We start from the raw sequence: 6,000 nt of genomic DNA, 5'->3' as shown, positions 1-6,000 counted from the left end.
AGTGCTCCCCTTAAATAGGACAGAAGGTATCTAATTTAGATGGGTTACGAGAGAAGATTAGCTGAAGAAGGGAAAATTAAGTTGAAACCTGGAAGATAGGTAAACTGCTGGAAAAGTTAATAAAAAGAGCTATGATAAAAGCCAAGTCTTCATCATCCACAACAGAATGTTAAAAGATGCTACTTCTGATTTTTGAAGATAAGAAATAGAAGTTGAAATATACAATTTAGAAATAAAGAGGCAAAATTAGAAGAATCAACTTGAAGAGCTGAAAATTATTGTATCTGGAAGTGTGATTTGTGTGTGGAGAGGACTGGGGCAGAGGATCCCTATAGTTATTCATGAACCTTGGCTTTTGGGAAGAAAGTTTTAAAGAAGAGAGTGACTCTTCTGAAAATCTCAGTAAAGAATGATTGATTTTAGGAAACCATCAATAAAACAACAAGAAAGCCCACTGCATGGGAGAACATATTTGCCAATGACATCAACGATAAGGGTTTAATCTCCAACATTTACAGGGAACTCATGCAGCTTAACAAAAAGAAGATAAACAACCCAATAAAAAAATGGGCAACTGATCTAAATAGACACTTTTCGAAAGAAGACAAAAGGAAGGCCAAGAGACATATGAAAACCTGCTCAAAGTCACTAATCATCAGAGAGATGCAAATCAAAACAACGATGCGGTACCATCTCACACCTGTCAGAATGGCTATTATAAACAAATCAACAAATGACAAGTGCTGGCGAGGATGTGGAGAAAAAGGAACCCTCGTGCACTGCTGGTGGGAATGCAGACTGGTGCAGCCACTGTGGAGAACAGTATGGAGTTTCCTCAAAAAACTAAAAATGGCCAAAACCGGTTTGGCTCAGTGGATAGAGCGTCGGCCTGCGGACTGGAGGGTCCCGGGTTCGATTCCGGTCAAGGGCATGTACCTTGGTTGCGGGCACATCTCCAGTAGGAGGTGTGCAGGAGGCAGCTGATCGATGTTTCTCTCTCATCGATGTTTCTAACTCTCTATCCCTCTCCCTTCCTCTCTGTAAAATATCAATAAAATATATTAAAAAAAAAAAAAAAAAAAAAAAACTAAAAATGGAACTCCCATTTGACCCAGTGATCCCACTTCTACGAATATATCCCAAGAAACTAGAAACACGAATCAGAAAGGATATATGCACCCCTATGTTCACAGCAGCACAATTCACCATAGCTAAGATTTGGAAACAGCCTAAATGCCCATCAGCAGATGAGTGGATTAAAAAACTGTGGTATATCTACACAATGGAATACTACGCTGCGGTAAAAAAGGAGTTCCTACCATTTGCAACAACATGGATGGAGATGGAGAGTATTATGCTAAGTGAAATAAGCCTGGCAGAGAAAGATAAATATCACATGATCTCACTCATTTGTGGAATAAAATGAACGGCATAGACTGATGAACAAGAACAGATCCAGAGACTGAGAAACGTCGAACAGCACATCATACCTCAGGGAAGGTAGGGGAGGGTGGGGGTAAGGTGAAGAGATCAACCAAGGGACTTGTGTGCATGCATATGAGCCTAATCAATGGACACAGACAACAAGGGGGTGGGGCATAAGTGGGGGGTGGGGGCTATGGGGGAATAAGGACACATATGTAAAAAATAACAATTTTAAAAAATTATAAAAAAATAAAATATTAAATCTATCCATACTAGTGGTCACCATAACCTTAAGAGAAATTGTTTCATATGACAAAGATTTTTTTTTAATATATTTTATTTTTTTACAGAGAGGAAGGGAGAGGGATAGAGAGTTAGAAACATCGATGAGAGAGAAACATCGATCAGCTGCCTCCTGCACACCTCCCACTGGAGATGTGCCCGCAACCAAGGTACATGCCCTTGACCGGAATCGAACCCGGGACCCTTCAGTCCGCAGGCTGACGCTCTATCCACTGAGCCAAACCGGTTTCGGCCATATGACAAAGATTTTTAAATGAAACTCTCTGTAGCCCGAAAATTATTTTGGAAGGAAACAAAGAGAAGTTTCCTTCAAAAGTTGTAAGGATTGTAATTGAAAGTCAATATATTTGGCCTCTTGAACTAAAGTAAGTAATTTGTGTTTTTGCCTCCCTGACAAAGTTTATATAAAGTTACAAAAAGAAATTGACAGCCAGTTTGAAATTGAATTGCCATGGCCTAGAGCAAAGAATATCCTTACATGATATTATTCTACAATGTCATTATAATTTTAGATATTTTACAACAGCATATTGTACAATTATCCCAAACAAACTCACAAACTAATTCTTTGAATGTTTGGCAGCAATTTTTAAAAAAAAGGACATGAAAGGATTTAATCCCTTTCAGAAGGAATTAGGGAGCTGGGAAGGCACTTGAGCATTCTATATTGGCCCCTCTTGCCTTTTGTGCCAAGAGAGACCCTCTTCTCACAATCCAATTGCCCTCAGCTGTTGCCTGAGCTTTCTGTTCATGCTGAGCTTGAAGCCTCGTGGTGGTTGGTACCATGGATCTGTCTCTCGCCCAATCGTGTGAGCTGGGCCCTCCCTGGAGAAGAAACCTGAGTTCCCCGAGATATGTGATCAGTGCTGGGGCCCCACAAGCAGGCCAGGGGACCCCAAGGCAGGTGCTGGGCATGGAGGCCACGGGGGCACCAAGGAAATAGGCTACCAAGGAAACAGAAATGAACCTCACATCACCCTGCTTGGCCCTGGCGGATGACTGGTTAGCCAGAGACGGGTAAGATTCCTTAGGGAAGGAACAACCTAAGACAGGCACAGTCGCAGAGGGGCCATCAGGAGAGAACTTGGGGATCAACAGAGGTGGGGCACAGACCCTCACCCCCCCAACCTTGCAGGGGCCTGAACCCTCACCCCATCTGAGGGAGGTTTCCTGCCCCATGGCTGCTTTGCTTCCCACGCCCAGCTCAGATCGGGACCCAGGTAACAGACAGTGACTTGGCCCAGCTCAAATTGGGACCCAGGTAACAGACAGAGACTTAGCTGACAGCAGCTGCCCTATATCTAAATCCAGCCTAGCACCAGGAATGCTCAGGGCCTACTCAAGAATGCAAATAATCCTTTCCACTAATATTTACAGGGTAAACTAAGATTGTTGGTAGAGTATTAAATTTGACCATAAAATAATAATCAAGTTTTCAGATTAATTTAAATAGGCTAATTGAAATAAGTGAATATTCAAGAAAATTTAATTGTACTGGACAAAAAGCTGTTCCTAAAGTTGTAACTAAAATTTCTATTGGTAGTTCATCTCATGGTAAAATTCCTGAACATGCAATAAAACTAAAGCAGTCATATTTTTGTGCAAAAAATTAAAATTTAAAGTTATCAAGACTGCATTATAAAATTTACAAAAGCCTCCATTAATCAAAAAAGGGGGGATAGTAGGGTAATATCATGTAAGGAAAAATATCCTATAAGTAAATTACATCTAGAAAATTTTTACTTTACAAAATTAATTTTCATTTGTAATGCTAACAGCAAGACACCCATGAAAAACACACATGGTGTCTAAATAAGACAAAGGAAAATCGTTTGGGCAAAAATAAAAAGGATCCCAAATCAATTATATAGAAAAGATTCCTTTATTAACTTGTGGTCGAGAATATGTTTGTGTATTTTCAGAAAACAACTCCAAGACCATGTGGATTCCTGCAACAGAGAGGAATTGACAGGTCTGCTCCAACCACGAAGACAAGAGGAGAAACAGTCCAGAGATGGAAAACGCTGACGACGCCTTGCCATGCTAGCAGTCAGCAGCTGTGCGACGCAGCAGGTTGCCTAGGACCAAACCAGAGAGGGTTGGACCTGCATTGCCACCATGTGCCCACCATCCAGATATCATTGCTGACATGTACACATAAGGAACTGTTTGACATTGAAACGGGGACTCAGAACTGTTGGACATTGAAATTGGGTCTCAAACATTTTTTGTTATTATATGTTTATTTCTAGTCTGCAGAGGCAAGATTTTTTAAAGGAAAGAAATGGGGAAAAAATAGATACAGAGGCAAAGAAGCATTGAACAGATTGTCAAACTATAGTGGGAAGGCAGGGGAGGTTCGGGTGGGGGGGGCTGTAAGAGATCAACCGAAGGACTTGTACACATGCATATAAGCATAACCAATGGATACAAGACACTGGGAGGGGGGCGGGGCAGGTAAAGGCTTGTACTGGAGGGAAGGGGAGGCTGGGGGGAGGTCAATGGGGGAAAAAAAAAAAAGGAGACATATGTACTACTATTTGTAATACTTCAAACAAACAAACAACAACAACAACAACAAAACAAAAGAATGATTGATTTCAAAATTTAGGTCACTAAGCAGAAGTTTATTCTTAAAATTTTCTGCTAGAAAATAGGAATCTTTAGCCCAGCCAACATGGCTCAGTGGTTGGGCATCTACCTATGAACCATGCGGTTATGGTTGCATTCCCAGTCAGGGCATATGCCCGGGTTGTGGGCTCCAGTGCAGGGCATGCAAGAAGCAGCCGATCAATGATTCTCTCCCATCACTGATGTTTCTATCTCTCTCTTCCTCTCCCTTCCTCTCTGAAATCAATACAAAAATATTTAACAAAAATATGAATCTTTAGACTTTTAATTTGGGAAAGAGGGAAAGAAAGGACAACGAATAAAATCTGTTATGGATTTTGAACAGAAACTGTTAGTAAAATGAGTAAACCAGTTACTAATCGATTAAGTAGACTATACATGGAAATACACTCTTGCATTCTTTTTTGTAGGTTTCAAAACACAGGCTTCGGGCATATCCTAAAATGCATTTCTGCAATGTTCTTTCCTTCTAGTCTTCAGATTTAGCGAGGCTTGTATCAATACATCTGCTAAAAATTGAATAGAATATTACCACAAGATGGCAGCTTTGAACATATTTCAAAATGTTGATTATGAGCATCAAATGCCTCCTGAAATGAACAGTGAAGACATCTGCTATTCCTCATCTGGTTTTAAAATGTTCATATGATCTTTGCAAGCAGAAGAAATGCATTTTTTAAAAATTTTGGTAGAAAAATAGCTTGTGAGATTAGTAATCTTTACATGGCTTCAATTCCCAACCAAATAATAATAATAAAAATATATTTCCATATTGACTAGAACTCTCTTGTAAGCATTGTCCTCCTTCATCACGATCACTTATCATCAGGCCCCTCTGGGCCACAAAAGGAAGAATGAGTGGCATATCACCCGAACAGTTTCACATACAATAGATGATGCCAATACCAAAGACACTGATAGTTTGTGACATTGGTGAAGGGGCTAGCCAGCTATGGGAATCAGCTCCATTCAGCCACTGAGACTACAAGTAATGAAAGTCATGGTTAACTTTGTAAATGTACACCTACAGCTTTCAAAGAAAAACAGGCCTAACAGAAGGCTAAAAATAGTAACAATTCATATTACTTTGAAAATAATCCAATTTATAGAATAGTTTCAAGAATATAATGATTTCCCACATACAATGCACCTAAATTTAACACTTGTCAATATTTTGCACATTTTCTTTGTCACTCTATTTCCCCTAAATTTATGTACATATTAAGATTTCTCCTTAACAAGATCGAAATTAAATAGGAGATATCATGATCCTTTGTCCCTATTTTCTTGGGCCTCCTAAGGAACATGGTATTCTCTTACATAACCACAATACAATTGTCACTTTCAAGAAATTTAATATGGATACAATATCATTTCCTAATATATAGTCCATATTAAATTGCTCCAATTGCTTCAATACAGTTCTTTAGAGTAATTTTTTAAAATAACTAATCCAACACTTTGAAACATAAATGGAAATAGTATGACATAAAAATATCAAAAACATAAGAGAAACTTATTTAACTCAAATTTAGTAAAGCCAATAAACCCAAAAAGTAGAGGGAAAGAGCAAAGAACTGTCTATCAAATTTCCTTTAAAAAAAAAAAAAAAGTCAACATCTGTTTATGATAAGCAGCATT

This window comes from Plecotus auritus (assembly GCF_963455305.1).
Source record: "Plecotus auritus genome assembly, chromosome: 5".
Taxonomy (NCBI): Eukaryota; Metazoa; Chordata; class Mammalia; order Chiroptera; family Vespertilionidae; genus Plecotus; species Plecotus auritus.
The sequence above is the reverse complement of the archived record's forward strand: the minus strand, read 5'-3'. Positions refer to the sequence as shown.